Source organism: Callithrix jacchus, chromosome 11 (assembly GCF_049354715.1).
Source record: "Callithrix jacchus isolate 240 chromosome 11, calJac240_pri, whole genome shotgun sequence".
NCBI lineage: Eukaryota > Metazoa > Chordata > Mammalia > Primates > Cebidae > Callithrix > Callithrix jacchus.
Window position 1 is genome coordinate 30,394,385 of NC_133512.1, and position 17,175 is coordinate 30,411,559.

The 17,175-nt window shown below is 39.1% G+C and overlaps 1 pseudogene; it reads right to left on the reverse strand.

Annotated features, from left to right (window-relative positions):
• Positions 1-14,031: 14,031 nt before the first annotated feature.
• Positions 14,032-14,718, reverse strand: LOC100408914 (peptidyl-prolyl cis-trans isomerase H pseudogene; annotated as a pseudogene).
• Positions 14,719-17,175: the final 2,457 nt, after the last annotated feature.

Below are 17,175 nucleotides of genomic sequence, written 5' to 3' on the forward strand. Positions count from 1 at the left end.
ATATTATTCTAAAATAAAAAGTTTATTCACTGTTAAAAATATTTATCAATATTAAAACTATAAAAGTCAAGATTTACATATATGTTTATAATTTATTCCTATATGTACATGACAAAAAATTATCAGAATACAAGTGGAATTTTTTTTTTTGTAGAGTCAGTGTCTCACTATGTTGACCAAGCTGGTCTCAAACACCTGGCTTTAAGCAGTCCTCCTATCTTGGCCTCCCAAAGGGCTGGGATTATAGGCATTGAGCCACCAGTGCTGCCTGGCCAAGAAGTTTTTTAAATAAACCTTTAGCCAGGAATAAGAATCACATTGGGGAGATAAAAATACTTGTTACTTTCTTGAAATATTTGCAGGCGTCTGTTGTGTGGAAGGTAAAGTATGTGCCATATGTTTCCCAAGGAGGAATTAATGAGCAGAAATTACAGATAATCCAGTTTTATGTCAGTTAATGATTAAAAGTGTACCCCTTGCACATACACACATGCAAAATGGACATATTATAAAGTAGTGTATAACCATTTTGAAAGTTGTCCATGCAGAAGGCAAATGACCCCTGTCGAGCAGATGTTGCAATGAGTGGATAGGAAGTTGCACTTGATGAAATTGTATGTGTTTTATGAACATTTGCTTAACCTTATGTCCATTGGTTCTACCTTGCCATTTTCTACCTTCATCCTTGGTTTATTAAGTTTTGAATTTGGAAAGGTCTTCAGAGACTACGTAGTTCTTATCTGGGGTGTGATTTTCTGACAGTCTTCTTGACCTCTGGTATTGTATGCAAACACATCACTAGGAATCCCACTTGTTTAAATCAGTATTGTTTGTTCTTTCATACTCTGGCTCAATATCCTCATCTCAGACTTTCTTTGCTTTGACAACGTGTTTACACTAGAAATCTCACAGATTTGTTCTTGCCCTCCTGACGTACAAGTGAAGCTATGATTGGTCCTTCTGCCCGATACAGTCCCAAGGACCTGCTGGGCCACGAGAAACAAAAAACTATCTGCGATGGATCACTGCCCTGGCCCGGGCCGGTATCCAGTCTGAGTCATTCTTTTCATGTGACACATTATTCATGACCTTACATTTAGTGCACAAATGGATCCTAGAAATGAAACAGAAATGCAACTTGGAAAATGCACCATGACTCACAAAACAGATAAACTGCACCAAACCATAATGTGCCACATACACAATCTAAGTTCAAATTAACCCTGTCTCCTTCAGATTCACATTTTCCAAGTAAGAACCCAGGTAAACTGACTTAACTGAAACTTTGCAGACTCATATCTTGTGCAGATATGATCACTGACTCTTCTAACAGTCCACTTCATTTATATATTCTGACCAACCCCTGCGGAGACCATGTTTACTACCTGCCACCTCAAACCACCTTTTCATTAACTGCAGTCCCTACCCAAGTTCCCTTTCCTGACTCCTTCCTTTTGAGACACCATCACAGTCGTGCTCTGCCTTGCTCAGTATGCATAATAAATCCAGCTTTGAATAATCAACAGGTACTTCTGGTGATCTTTGATTAGTGAGTCTAACGATTCTTTTGCCTGGCACACACCTACTCTGGCTTCAGGAATCAACTTAACTATCACTATGAGCCTTCCCTGATTTCTTCACCTTTATTCTCTGCACTACTAGTTACCTCATCCTCTGTGTTGCCCAAGCACTTGGCCCAGACTTCCATTAGCTTTCCTCTCACTATATTTTCCTTCTTTTGTTTATGTCTGCCCACTCTTTCCACCTTTCATTAAAAACAAGAATATTTTTATGCATCTTTATATGTCCAATGTTTACCCTGGTCTTAGATACCAAACAGGCACTGAATAAATAACTGTTACTTAAACCCAGATTATTATTCATAACAAAACTGCAAATAGAGCTTTAAGGGGTGCATATGTTACTATTCTTTCTCAGCCATCATATATGTATAAGGGAGATTCATGTACAAATTTCCATAACACCCATTCCTTTGTGGTAAGAAGAGTCTCTAAAACTGGGTACTGGGTGGCCAGGGTCACAAGTGATTATATAGAATTATAGGGACCCAGGTGATGGGCATGACAAATACTGTTTGCAATTCTATCTTGCAAAGAGGAAGAACAGCCCATTAAGCGTTTTCATTTTACAAATTATTTTCATTATGCCTGCCTACTTATTACTGGTGGAAGATGTCCAAGTTCTTGGTGTTTTAAACAAAGAATGGGACAAAATGCACAAACAAAGCAAAAACAAAAGCAAAGATTTATTGAAATGAAAGTACACTCCACAGAGTGGGAGCAGGCTCCAGGAAGTGGCTCAAGAGCACGGGTTACAGAATTTTCTGGTGCAAGGAAACCAGTCAGAGGCTGAAGTGAAATTACAAAGTTATACCCTATGCAAACATCTGATTGGTTGCAGGAGGGTACCAATCAGGGGTATTTTCCATTTTTCGTCGGCAACACAGAATGTGAGGGGTGTTGCAAAGGAAGTAGCCTCTGATACTTTTGTTACTTGCATGTGGAAAGTTGGGGTTTTCCTTTTGATTCAGTTCTAGAAAGTCAGCATGAATCAGCCTTAGGTTCCCTGCCTCCAATCCCAATTCTCCTGCCTCATGCTGGGTGGAGTTTTTTTAAAATTAATTACTAAAACAATACATAACTTAGATTCTTGTAAAAAACAGCTGGGTGTGGTAGCACACAGCTGTAGTCCCAAGTCACTCAAGACGCTGAGGCAGAAGGATCACTTGAGGCCAGGAGTTTATATATGTAATAGATAAAACGATTACATACATATATTACACTACTTTTAGCCTAATGCAAGCACTACTTTTCCAAAGGTATTTGCTATTATTAGTTAAATGTACATCCGTTCAGATTATTTCTTTGCATTATATGTATAGAAAAAATATAGTACTGTTTTTTGTGTGTGTTTAATACAAATGTAATCAAGACTAAATGTCTTTTGTTTTTTTTTCTTTTTGAGACAGAATCTTGCTCTTTCATCCACACTGGAGTGCAATGGCACGATCTTGGCTCACTGCAACCTTTGCCTTTCAGGTTCAAGCGATTCTCATGTCTCAGCCTCCCAAGGAGCTGGAATTACAGGCACCTGCCACCACACCTGGCTAATTTTGATATTTTTAGCAGAGACAGGGTTTTACCATGTTGGCCAGCCTGGTCTTGAACTCCTGACCTCAAGTGATCCACCTACCTGCCTCCCAAAGTGCTGGGATTACTGGCATGAGCCACTGTGCCCAGCCAAGACTAAATGTCTTTAGACCTTCATATGCATATGAGATATCAGTGGTAAAGATTTCCTGAAAGATGTTCATTTTTTTGGCTCTGTTACTTAACCTGTGTCTAAGTAAAAATGTTAAGAACTGAGCATACTCAGAGCATATGTGCATTCTGCATATAGCATATTAATACATTAACAAATATAAATCTATATTATATTATCCTTATGTTACCCCAAAATAATGGCTGATTCCCATTATAGCTCAAGGGAATGTTGTGAAGATTAATGAGAGAGTTTATAAAACTATTTCAACTCTTTAGAATGCAAAAGCTAAAAATAAAGCAGTATGCTTTAAGTGATCAAAAACATCTGAATGCACAAGCTACACATTATCTTTAGTGGAAAAATAATTATTACTTTATACTGAAAGGCTTATACTTAGTAATAAAATTCTTATCAAACACTAGAAAAATCATAATGTAGATATTTCTTCTTTCTCACTTACATAAAACTCTAGTTTACCCGTGTAAATGGGTCATCATTCCATATATAAATTTATATTTTAGAATAGGAAAATCACATTCATGCTCAATAATTTGTTTCCAGTGCCAACTTGAAGTATTTCCAACCAAACATTGAAAATGTTCTTTTGAAATGTATGATGAAAAAGTATCAAGGAATGATGAATTGATGCATTCACAGTTGGAAAGTAGTAATAGTTTGTGGTTGTGAACTATATTTGCTAATAAATTGTGTTTTAAAAGCTGCAAAAGGCTTTCAGAAATGCAATTAATACGCACATTAAAAAGCGTTCCAGGAAATCACCAGCTCAATATGGAAAAGTAATATGAGTAAAACACATAGTCACTATAACACTGTGTTTATGTAGCCCCTACTTTATGTGTAAAGGCCTTGTCTATCATAAACATGGTTGGAATAGGCAATGCACATTTATACCCAGCTAAGAGTTAATTCCCTCCCCACTTAATCATCTGAACAGAGGCTTATTGTAACCAATCTTGTTGGTATTGGGTCATTATCCTGTGCTTTCCTCAGACACAATGATGTTTTAAGGACATATCTTAAAAGGGTAAGTTTTACTAAGGGAGACACTAGGCTAGAAGAGGCTACAGTGAAATTAACTCCTAGGTTTTCTGTCAGAGAATGTATTAGGGTTCTTCAGAGAAATAGAACCAATAAGGTGTGTCTGTTTGTGTGTATGTGTACATATATAAAGAGAGAAAGAGAGATTTATTTTAAGGAATTGGCTCAAGCAATTACAGAGACTGGTAAACCCCAGATCTGCAGTTCAAGTGTGAAGGCCATCTGCCACTAGAACTCGCTCTAGGGGTGGTGGAGGTCAGTCAGTCTTTTGTTGGAGTCAGGGCTTCTTCAGTTGACTGGATGAGGCCCATCCACGTTAGGCAAAATAATCTGCTTTACTCAAAGTCCAGCGATTTAAAGTTAATCTCATCCAAAAATACTCTCACAGAAACATCCTGAATAATCCACGTATTTGGGCCCCGGGGCCCAGCCAAAATGACACATAAAAGTAACCAGCATGGAAAACTATGGCAGAAGAGCCTTTGGGGTCTCCCATAAGGAAAAAATAATACCTGCTGACTGCTAGTCAGCGGCCTGCTGGAGAGAATTTTGAAATCCTTGTGAACCAATTAGCTCCTGTTTTCGGCACAAAGCCTGCTATTCCTGAGAAGCCCCTTCAGGTCCTGCTCCAGCTCTGGATCTTCTCTTTTAAAATCACTTCTCATCAGATAAATATGAAATAGCTTCCATTTATTATTACAGTTAATCTTTACAGCAACTTTATTAAGCTTAGCTTGTTTTATTTTTTTTTAATTTATTTACTTTTTAAATTTTTAAAAAATTAATTAAAAACAAAAACAAAAAAGAATCTTAAAAGAGGCAGAATATTGGCTGGGCAAGGTGGCTCATGCCTGTAATGCTAGCACTTTGGATGGTAGAGGCAGATGGATCACTTGAGGTCAGCCTAGCCAACATGGTGAAACCCTGTCTGTACCAAACATTAGTCAGGTGTGGTGGCATGCGCCTATAGTCTCAGCTACTCAGGAGGCTCAGGTGGGAGAATCGCTTGAACCCACGAAGCAGAGGTTGCTGTGTGCCAAGATTATGCCTATGCACTCCAGCCTGGGTGACACAGTGAGACCTTGCCTCTGAAAAAAAAAAAAAAAAAAGGCAAACTACTGTAATAGAAAATTTCCTGGACTGGGAGATAAGATGTCAAAGATGATGATGATGATAGCCAGGCACTCTGACAAATACTGAGCATATTTTATTCTCTGCATTTATGCAAGAGAAAAATCGGGGTTCAGAGATCAGCTTGGCTGAGGCCACACAGCCAGAAAGTAACAAAGATAGTATCAAAGCCAGGTTTCAGACAGACTTCAATATGCTGTTGCTCCCTAGAGCAACAACTGTCTTGGCTTCAAATTTTCATTGCCGTGAGGAGTTTTGTTGGAGGTCTGTGGCCGACTGACTGCTAGTTGCCTACCCAATATCCATTCTCACCTTCTTCTTTAGTAAGTAACAGAATCACTATTTTATTCAGGCAGCAGTGTGCTCAGCTAAAAGACTACAACTCCGCAGCCATGATGTAAGCAGGAGTTGCTGAATGATCCCATGTGTCCTGCAACCCCCACTCCTACCTCCTGTCTGGAATATGGACATGATGGCTTCAGCATACATAAATGTAGACTTGTAGCCTGTTCTTTGAGTACAGTCAGTAGCACAGGGAACATGTTAGAAGAAAACAGACCATAAGCCTCCTCAGTTTTTTTTAAATAAACTTTTAATTTTGAAATAATTTTCGATTTACAGAAAAGTGGCAAAGATATAGTACAAAGAATTCCCATACCTTGAAAACATTATGCTGAGTGAAAGAATCCAGTCTTCTGATTGCTCTAACGCCCACATTCTGTGTGATTCCATTTACATCAAATATCCCGGACAGGCAAATCCAGAGTGACAGAAAATGGATTAGTGCTTTGCCAGGGGCTGGGGAGAAGGGAGGCTGGAGAGTGCTTAATGAGCACAGGGCTCCCTTTTGGGGTCACAGAAATGTTCCTGACTTGGACAGTGGTGACTGTTGCATAACACTGTGAATGCACTGATTCCGCTGAATTACCGAATTAGACACTTAAAAATGGTGAGTTTTACCACTATATAAAAAAGTTCCCTTACACCTTTCAACAAGCTACCCCTAATATTAACATTAATGTACCTCACCATGGTACATTTGTCAAAGCCAAGAAATCAGTGACGGAACGACACTATAACTAAAGATTTCTTCACTCTGTACATTTCACATTCTCCTCTTTTCTGAAAAGGTGTCTTTATTGCAATTACCCTTTGTTCCGAGGCAGATCACTTGTCTTTTGGTTTTTCTTTCTTTTTTTTTTTTTGAGACAGCATTTCACTGTGTCATCCAGGCTCAAGTGCAGTGGTGTGATTTTGGCTCACTGCAGCCTCAACCTCCTGGGCACTAACTTTTTTTTTTTTTTTTTAGAGACAGGATCTTGCCATGTTGGAGAGGCTGGTCTCAAACTCCTGAGCTCAAGGGATCTGCCTGTCTCAGCCTCCCAAAGTTACCAGTGTAAGCCACCACGTCCAGCCTTGTCTTTTAGTTTCTAAAATCACAAAGGGTCACACCCAGTCTTTACCAGATGGTAAGGGCTGCATCTAGAAATCATGGAATTTTGCTGAATACTATTGTTATACTGGACCGAGCATAGAAAGTCAACACTAAGACAAAAGTATGCCAAATTGCAGGGTTTATTGCTGGCAACCATGGAGGACTCAGGTCTCTCCAACCCGTGGCCCCGAAGGAAGGGTGACAAGACTCTTTTATACCCGTAAACCACCTCTGGGGGTGTGGGTGAAGGGATTCAGACATTCTGAGGGCTAGTGGACTCTGCAAATCACCTTCTGGGCGGAGATGAGATTGAGGGGCGGGGATGGGGGTGAGGGGCGGGGATGGGGGTGAGGGGATTCCGGACATTCTGAGGGCTAGGGCACTATTTGACATTCTGATTGTTACTTAAGTGGTTCACAAAAGCTAAGATTAGCATTCGTTTACACATTGTCTGGGTAGGGTGGGGATCACAGTCCTTAATTACTTATTCACATGTGGGTTATAGATAGCTGTTTCAACAGAAAGCCGAGGTATGGTTGAGGTGTGCAGTTTTATGGGGCTTTTTCCATGTCACACTATCACTGGAGGAGACCTTGGGAAAAGGGTGAGTATATTTTATGTATGGGAAGAAGGATGTTTAGAAGTTGGATCACCAAAGTAACAGTCTGTGCCAGAGACCACTAGTTGTGTACTCACTACCCATGCTTCTCTTTTTACAATTACAGGCCCCTTATTTAATTTGGAATGGCAATGTACCCAACTAAAAGACTTCATTTCCCATCTTCCCTGATAGCCGGTTCTGGCCAATGAGATGTAAGCAGATATTCTTAGGCAGCGCTTCCTATAAAGCTCTTTGAGATAGGAGCAAACAGCTGGTTCATGCCCTTTTCCTCCCACTCCCTTCCTTCTGTTTCCCTTGGGTCCCTGATGACTTTGTGAAGTCATTACATCAGCCCTAAACTTCCATGTCTGGACTTATTTTATGAGCGAGAATAAGCAATTAATATGTTTAAGCCACTATAACTTGAGTCTGTGTTGCCAACAATTAGCCTAATCCTAAATGATATAAGGTTGTAAATTGCTTGGGGTTAACCTCCAGTATGCATGAAATTTTCTTTTTTTCTTTTCTTTCTTTCTTTTTTTTTTTTTTTTTGAGATGGAGTCTCCCTTTCTGCTCAGGCTGGACTGCAGTGGTGCGATTGAACCTGTTTGAATACCGGGTTCAAGCAATTCTCCTGCCTCTGCCTCTTGAGTAGTTGGGATTACAGGTGCTCACTACAACACCTGGCTAATTTTTGTATTTTTAGTAGAGACAGGATTTCACCATATTGGTCAGGCTGGTCTCCTGACTTCAAGTGATCCACCTGCCTTGGCCTCCCAAAGTGCTGGGATTACAGGTGTGAGCCACCACACCTGGCCATGATGGAAAATTTTCCAAGCTCACAGGGAACATTCAGGAACTGTCAATAATGTTATTTCCACATTATAGAATAGGGTATGAAGGGACAGACCACAAGATGAGGTGACTTAGTCAATATTTTATATTTGAGCTCCCATTAATTCAGTGATAATCCTAGCATAGAGATTTGCTGAGTCCCAAAAGTATTTAATATCCTTTCCATATTTTATTCTTCTGACTAATTAATAATTGTGATGCTTACAGGAGATAGTAGATTTTTGACAATTTTTTCTAGCTGATAATAAATGCAAAAGGTTCCTTTAGCGTTTGCCAATGTTCCTGAGATGATCTCAAAACCCCAGGTTTAGATATTTAAATTTCTATCTCATATTTTATGATTATATGACAATGAGTTGCATGAACAAAATATTAAAGTCAACTTTGTTTCTCTTCTAAAATTATAATTACTTTTAGGTCTTGGTGTCTGATTTTCATCTTTTCATATTTTACATTCCACAAGACATTGTATTAACAAAGACTTTTTAAAATCCACATCATAAACATGAACTGGGGTAACAGGGAGGCTAGGAATGGGAGTACTGGGTGTTTTCTCTATGTTATAGAATATAGGTGGCCTGCCAGCTAGGAAGGAGACCTTGGGAAGGCAGCCAATGAGGTTTGCCACAGGGGTCATGTTTCTTAAGGCCAATAAGCTAAAATAAGAAGGATGTGAATGTCACATGGGGTGGAAGGACGAGGAGAGGGTTAAAAGACAAATGGCTGGTATAGAATGGCAGTCTGATGCATATGTAAATATGCCAGAGTCAGGAAAACTGTAAACTATCCTTAATCCACAAAGCTATTCAAGTCAGCATGACAAAACTTTGAGGTTAATCAGATGAATGCTGGTATTCAACATTCAGCTGATTTCCCTCAAAAATCTTCAGTGGATCTTTTTCCTAATCTCTGAAGCCTCACACATATTAAAAGTGATCTTTCTGTTGGAATATTCCCTCTTAATGGTTTGACTAGTTTTACCTCATATTTATTTGTTCATAATTGTTATTCAAGAGCTCTCTTGTGCTGCTGTAGGTTCTGGGTCATTGGATGGTAATTCATGGTTAGAAGTCCAGAGACTAATGAATAGAGCATTGTTTACTCTAGAAGATATGAAAATCCCTCATTTGCATTTATTAATGAGGAGCCTCACCCAACCTTTACAGAATACAAAGAAAGATGACGTGCCATATTTGGGTTTCATTCAGTAGAATTATACCTTCCTAGCAGCCTCCCAAGAGCTATTTTGAGCATTTTCCTCAGAACAAAACAGTTAATGAATAGCAAAGCAAAAGGGAAGGTTGACTGGTCATTGCGTGTTGTAAAGTGCAGACAAACATCTTTTGCTTTGCTGTTGTTAATAAAAAACATGATAATGTGCATCTTAATCAAATTTAAAATGTGGGCATTTGAATATTTTTAATTAGAAGGACTGGTGCATAGTGCCACCTTTAGTCAAATCTAGAGTTCCCGTTTCAGGGTTAAGTAATAAATGTGGGCATTATTACCTTTTACAATACACCATTGATAGAACACCAACTTTAAAGCCAATTAAAGGTTGGCAATCTTCCTACCATTGGCAAAATAACACTTGTTAACAGTTCCCCTTGTGACACGTTTCAGCATAATCACTGATTTCTGGAAATCTTATTTAGCACTTACGGATATTTTGAAATCTCTAATGAATTTCTTTTTATAGACATTTTTACGTTTTACTCTAATTTTTTAAAGGTGTTCAGGTAGTTTAATTTTATACACTCAGATGGTGCATGTACCCAGATATTTATACGTGAAAAACAAAATGTCAGAATATGTAGAACTAGACTCTATAAATAATAAATAGTTTGCTCATAATACCCAGATTTTAGCAGTTCCATTTTTGAAATCTAATTGTGCCCAAATTCATTCAGAAAAATCTCACATTTGAATCTAAATATGTGGAAATTGTTCTGTTTAATAAACTATAAGTTCTTGTAATTTAAAAACAGGTTAAAAAACTGGTTGGAATTAGTAAATTCTTTCACAGTTATTTACTTGAAATAAAAATGTTGTGGAGGCCAGTAAAGTCTTTTTTTCATTTCATATGGAAATAATTTGATAAGCTTGGCAAAGAAGTGAGAAACATAAAAATGAGCTAAGAATATTGAAGTTATTTCAGCTTTGAGTTACTAGCACCAAACAGAGAACTAGTTTTCACCAATTAAAGAACAGCTTGATTATATACTATGCAAAATGCTAATGCAGAAATGGACAACAGCTAGTTTTCATTTAAATTTTGTAATCTGGCATGCTTCAAGTAGATAACATTAATGCAAGATGGTTCAGTGCATCCAGATATTGGCAGTAGATTGATTTAGGTAGACATTAATAATCTTTAGAAAAAATCAGCAACCTTTGGAAGGTGCTTACATCACTTTTGCTTTATGTAATGTAGTCACACATTAATTAGCAACACTGCACAGGAACAGAAAATCGTAATTTAGGCCAGGCATGGTGGCTTATGCCTGAAATCTCAGCACTTTGGGAGGCCAAGGCAGGCAGATGGCTTGAGGTCAGGAGTTCGAGACCAGCCTGGACAATATGGCAAAACCCCATCTCTACTAAAAATACAAAAAAATTAGCTGGATGTGGTGGCATGTGCCTGTAGTCCCAGCTACTCAGGAGGCTGAGGCATGAGAATCACTTGAACCCAGGAAACAGTGGAAGACAAAAGAAGCTAGGCTACAGAGGAAGATGAAAGAGAAAGAAAGAAAGAGAGAGAGAGAGAGAGAGAGAAAGAAAAGAAAGAAAGAAAGAAAGAAAGAAAGAAAGAAAGAAAGAAAGAAAGAAAGAAAGAAGGAAAGAAAGAAAGAAGAAAGAAAAGAAAAGGAAGAAAGAAATAATAATTTCACATGTCTTTATCTTTGGCCATCTATTCCTTGACCCACACGGTGTTTATTACAGGACTAAATATCAACATAAATGTTCAATTGCCCTCCTTTTTAAAAAGAACTCAACTATTACTGTTACAAGCTTAATTAAATACATATTATTTAGTTTGATTCAATAAACAGAAAACTCTTCCAAAGAAGTGTACTTGTTATTTAGGGATATGTTGTTTTTAAAAATTTAGAGCAAGACACAATTGAAAAGTTTGCAAATAATGTTGATAATGGTGAGAAATCAGATACAACCTATGTAAATAAAAATTGAGGTTTGCTTAAATAATTTCTTTCGGTTGGTATGGCAGGGACTGTTAGTTGCCTACCCATCTCCATTCACCTTTATTTCTTAGCAATAGCCTTATTTCTTGCTGGGTGGCCATGCGTCTACCCAGCAAGACTACATTTTCTAGCTGTTCTTTGAATTAAGTGTAGTTCCATGACTAAGTTCTGGCTAATGACATGGAAGCAGAGCTGGGCTTCTGCAAAGGCTCCCTCCAGGGAGCTGATTCAGCCCAAAGGGAAGACACCTTTGTATCCCTTTTGCTGATGTTGAACTTCAACAGTCAGCTTGGACCATAAAGTGACCTTGAGGTTGGAGACCCCCATATGAAAGAGGAAAAAGATAAAAAAAGACCAAATCCTGGAAGATTTGGAGTCTGCAGTCATACAAGGACCTGTGCTCAGAAGGGCCTCACAAGTGGTTCCATGCTCTATTATTGCTATCTTGACATTCTTAATAACTGTCATCTTTAATGTTGTGTTTTTTGGTTTTGTTTTGTATTTTTTTTTGAGACTGGGTCTTCCTCTATTGCCCAGGCTGCAGTGCAGTCTCACTGTAACTTCTGCCTCTTGAGCTCAAGTGATCCTCCCTCCTCAGTCTCCAAAGTAGCTGGGACTACAGGCATGGACCTTCACGTCTGGCTAATTTTTTGTTTCTTCTAGTTTCTTGTAGAGACAGGGTTTTGCCACATTGCCCAGGCTGTTCTCAAACACCTGAGCTCAAGTGACCCGCCTGCCTTGGCCTCCCAAAGTGCTGTGATTGCAGGCATGAGCCACTGCACCCAGCCTGAGGTTTCACCTTCATTTCTTAGTAACAGCCTTATTTCTTGGTGGGTGACTATGTATCCAGCGATGCATTGTATCATGTGCTTTCTAAGTAAAGTCTAGTAGAACAAGGAAGCATGAGTGTGAGAAGAGGTGTCACACACAATCAGCACGTCTACTGTTTCTTGTTGCCCTATCTGCGTGTAGCCCCATAAGTTCTGAATTCCGGAGGCCCCACAATGAGCGGGAGTTCAATGAGACTCACAGTGTACAAGGAAAATGTGTTAGATCTGTGACTAATTAATTAGGGTACTGATGGTCCCAAGAGGCCACACTTTCCATCTGAACTGGAACTTGCTATGCAGAAAGAAGGCAGTGGCATGTCTAGGAACATAAACAATCAAGGAATCCTGTTGTGTCATTTCTAACTTCTGCTACTTCCCTGTAGTAGTCAACAACTTACCCTGAAAATAATGACATAGAAGGAAGAGGAAAGATAGACAGCCTATAGTTCCTTTTCATTTCAGTCCTTCCTTAGTCATCAGTAAGCCAAAGGTAGAATGTTGGTATAAGGTGCTTGTATCAAGAAGTGAAATAAAAACGGTTGATTTCATTTTATACAACATTTTCGTTATTCTGGTTAAGAACAAAGTATAAATGCACACATATGCTATGAAATATGAATTCTGTGGTTTCAGTAATCTCATGTAGACACATTAAATGCTGTTACACTTGCATTTAAAACTAGCATTGCTTAATATAAAGATGAAGGGTAAAATTCATGCTGTCAATGTAAGTTTTTGTTGTTGCTGTTACTTAGAACAACATTAAATAAGAGATTTTTTAAAACACCATGGCAAGTCCAGAGAGATGTCTCAGTAGAAAAGAGAAATTTTTATATTTCTGTACTCTTTTTGTTTGTTTGTTTGAGATGGAGTCTCACTCCGTTACCCAGGCTGGAGTGCAATGGCGCAATCTCAGCTCACTGCAACCTCCACCTCCTGGGATCAAGCGATTCTCCCACCTCAGCCTTCCAAGTAGCTGAGATTACAGTCACCTGCCATCATGCCCGGCTGATTTTTGTATTTTTGTAGAGACAGGCTTTCACCATGTTGGTCAGGCTGGTCTTGAACTCATGACCTCAGGTGATCCATCTGCCTTGGCCTCCCAAAGTGCTGGGATTACAGGCATGAGCCACTGCACCCAGCCTATATTTTAGTACTCTTAATGAAACATTTTTCTAATTTTTGAACAGGGGGCTCCACATTTTCATTTTGCACTGGGCCCCACAATTGCATAGCCAGCCTTGACATCAAGGAATCACCACACCATCCCTGAACTGCCGGCTTTTGTGTTTAAATCACTGTTTCATTTCGTCAAATATAATCCTTGCCTTTATAGTGTATAGTATTTTGATTTTTCGGAAAACTTTTGTTGGGTTTCAAAAACAGTGGGGTATGGCATTTTTAAAAATTTTTGTTTTAAATATATAAACAAACACATAGCACACATAGGAAAAAAAGGCTAAAAATAATTATACCAAAATATTAATGTTCATAATGTTTATCTCTAAGAGTTGGAATTATTGGTGCTATTTTCTTTATGTTTGTATAGTTTTCTGTGTTGTTCAGTATTTTTTTTTTTAACATATTAAAAAAACTTTATTTACAGATGAACACTTGAAGACAATATTGGATTCTGAATCTCTGATACTTCCAGGGTCTCTTGATCAAATGGGGCAGCAGCAGGCAGGGAAGCAAACACGAGAGCCAGTCCAGATTATCTTACTCAAGAACACCACCAAGAGCAAGGGAAGGCCTGAATCAGTGTTGGTCTGGACTACATCTCCCCACACTGTGAGATCACCACAGGTAGCTTGGGCTTATTGTTGGGGCCTGTGGGAACATTCTCAATCTTTCTCATCACCAGAAGTCCATCGATGATTTTTCCAAACACCACATGCTTCCCATCCAACCAGTTGCACTTAGAGCAGGCGATAAAGAACTGACAGCCATTTGTACTGGGACCACTGTTTGCCATAGAAAGCAGGCCTGGAGCTGAGTGTCTAAGTTTAAAATTTTCATCTGCAAATGGCCCTCGGTAAATACTGGCGACTCCAGTACCATCTCCATTAACAAAATCTCCACCCTGAATCATGAAATCCTTTATGACCCTGTGGAAGGTGCTTCCTTTGTATGCTATTGGAACCCCATCTTTTCTGAATTCTCCGGTGCAGAACTGCCTAAAGTTCTCGGCCGTCTTAGGCACAACGTCTGCAAAGAGCTCGATCTTCATGCGGCCAACTTCCTGACCGCCAATGCTGACATCAAAGAACACCACGGGGTTAACAGGGCTTGAATTTGCCACCGCCATGGCTGTGACCCGGAAGCCTGTTCAGTATTTTTAAATGAATATTTAATATTTTATAGTTATATGAAATTTAGAAAATTTTTGAATGAATCCTGAATCAGTATGAAATTTACTATTGAATCTAGAAACTATGTAAAATTTAGTTGTGTAATTTTTTTTCAGACTTTCCTTAATTTGAGGATTTTCAAATGGTAAAAACTATACAGGCTAGTTGTAACAACTGAGATTATACAAAGTTATATTTTTAAAAAACAATTTTTCCTGGCGCTGTGGCACATGCCTGTGGTCCCAGCTATTCAGAAGCCTGAAGTAGGAGGATTATTTGAGCCTAGAGGTTCCAGTTAGCTTGGAGAACACAGCCAGACCCTGTCTCTTTAAAAAAGCCAAAAAACTATTTTATGTCTACATTCTATCTCTGCCGTCTAAGGCTAACTAACATGTTAAAAAACCAACATGTGTCATTTCACAAATTATAAAATATAATCTAGCCTATATAATTTACTCATCTCTCACAAACACACACACACATTGATTTTTCAGTTTGTTTCTGTGAAATAGAATTATAGACATGAATTCACAGCTCACTATTTTTACTTAATATATCACAAACTTCTCTGCAAGAAAATATATAAATTTAACAAGTTTCTTATTTCTCCATGTGTACATAGAGACATATTTTATTTATTTTATTTTATTCTTTGAGGTGGAGTCTCGGTGTGTCGCCCAGGCTGGAGTGCAGTGGCGCAATCTCGGCTCACTGCAATCTCCACCTCCCGGGTTCAAGCAATTCCCTGCCTCAGCCTCCCGAGTAGCTGGGATTACAGGTGCCTGCCACCATGCCCAACTAATTTTTGTATTTTTAGTAGAGACAGGGTTTCACCATCTTGACCAGGCTGTTCTTGAACTCCTGACCTTGTGATCCACCCACCTTGGCCTCCCAAAGCGCTGGGATTATAGGCATGAGCCACCTCGCCCAGCCCCTAGAGACATATTTTAAATCCCATTTTAAACTTCTCACTTTGGAACTTGGGGGTATCTTTTGACAAAGATGCTTTGCTTGACCAAACTTTAGTCAGGCTCCTGAACCTTCTCCTAGGCCCATCTATGCCCTTCCTTGTAAAATCCAGTTTTGGTAAGAGCCCTGCTAAGTCATTAGCAAGAACTCCCCACCCTGCATATCCTATCACCCTTGATAGCTTAATCAGTTTCCTCAAACTCCACCATCCCATAGGAGATGTCTGATCGCCCTGGCCGGTCTTCAGCAAGAATCCTGTTAGGTCAATTTCACCAGAATCCCCCTTACCCTTGATGTTTCCTCTTGATAATTTTCTGTCCACTGACCCCCACCCTGCTTCTTGGCTATAAATTCCCACTTGCCTGTGTTGTATTTGGAGTTGAGCCCAATCTCTCCACCACTACATAATCCCCTTGCCATGGTTCTTACTTGTATTGCAGTGTTCCTGAATAAAGTCTTCTTTATCATGCTTTAACAAGCATCAATGTATATATATATATATATATATATATATATATATTTTATTTTATTTTATTTTTTTTTTTTTTGAGACGGAGTTTCGCTCTTGTTACCCAGGCTGGAGTGCAATGGCACGATCTCGGCTCACCGCAACCTCCGCCTCCTGGGTTCAAGCAATTCTCCTGCCTCAGCCTCCCTCGTAGCTGGGACTACAGGCTGCACCACCATGCCCAGCTAAATTTTGTATTCTTAGTAGAGATGGGGTTTCACCATGTTGACCAGGATGGTCTCGATCTGTTGACCTAGTGATCCACCCGCCTCGGCCTCCCAAAGTGCTGGGATTATAGGCGTGAGCCACCGCGCCAGGCCCAATTTTTTCTTTAACACTTTTAAGTATACATTTATTAAAATAAACATTCTGTCTATGATGCTGTGGAGGGCAGAGAGTAGGTTTTTTTATGGGTTGGATGTTACTTCCAAGTAAATTCATTCTGCCATCTTTGATCAGAGTATATGGAAGGGAATGCTTTATATTTGTGTTTCCAGACAAGACATATTTCCCACTCATATGTTTTCTCCTTGCCTGCCCTTTCTTATGCCGTATTTCATCCTATACCATGCTAAAATGTTGAGTCAGTCCTCTGGTCTGCAGTATGCTTTTTGGTACATCAGTCTCCTATTTTCTTGATGGGAAAATAGGTTGGTACCTTAAAGGAGTAAGTCAATACATAATCCATTATCTATTAGATTAACCTTAGAAGGCTAGGTAAACAGAAGCTTTACATTAACGGTACCTGCTGAGGAACTAGGGGAATTGGGGGATGCTTACTGGGTTGCAAAAGCTATAAGGTATACCATATTGATATTATAAAATTATGATTATTCCTGCATGATACTGAAAACAGATTAGTAAGGAATTGTCTCAAAACTGATGACTTTGGGCCCTTGCATAGACAGTCTCAGTGAATTCCTCGGTAACCTCAGTGTCCTTATCAGT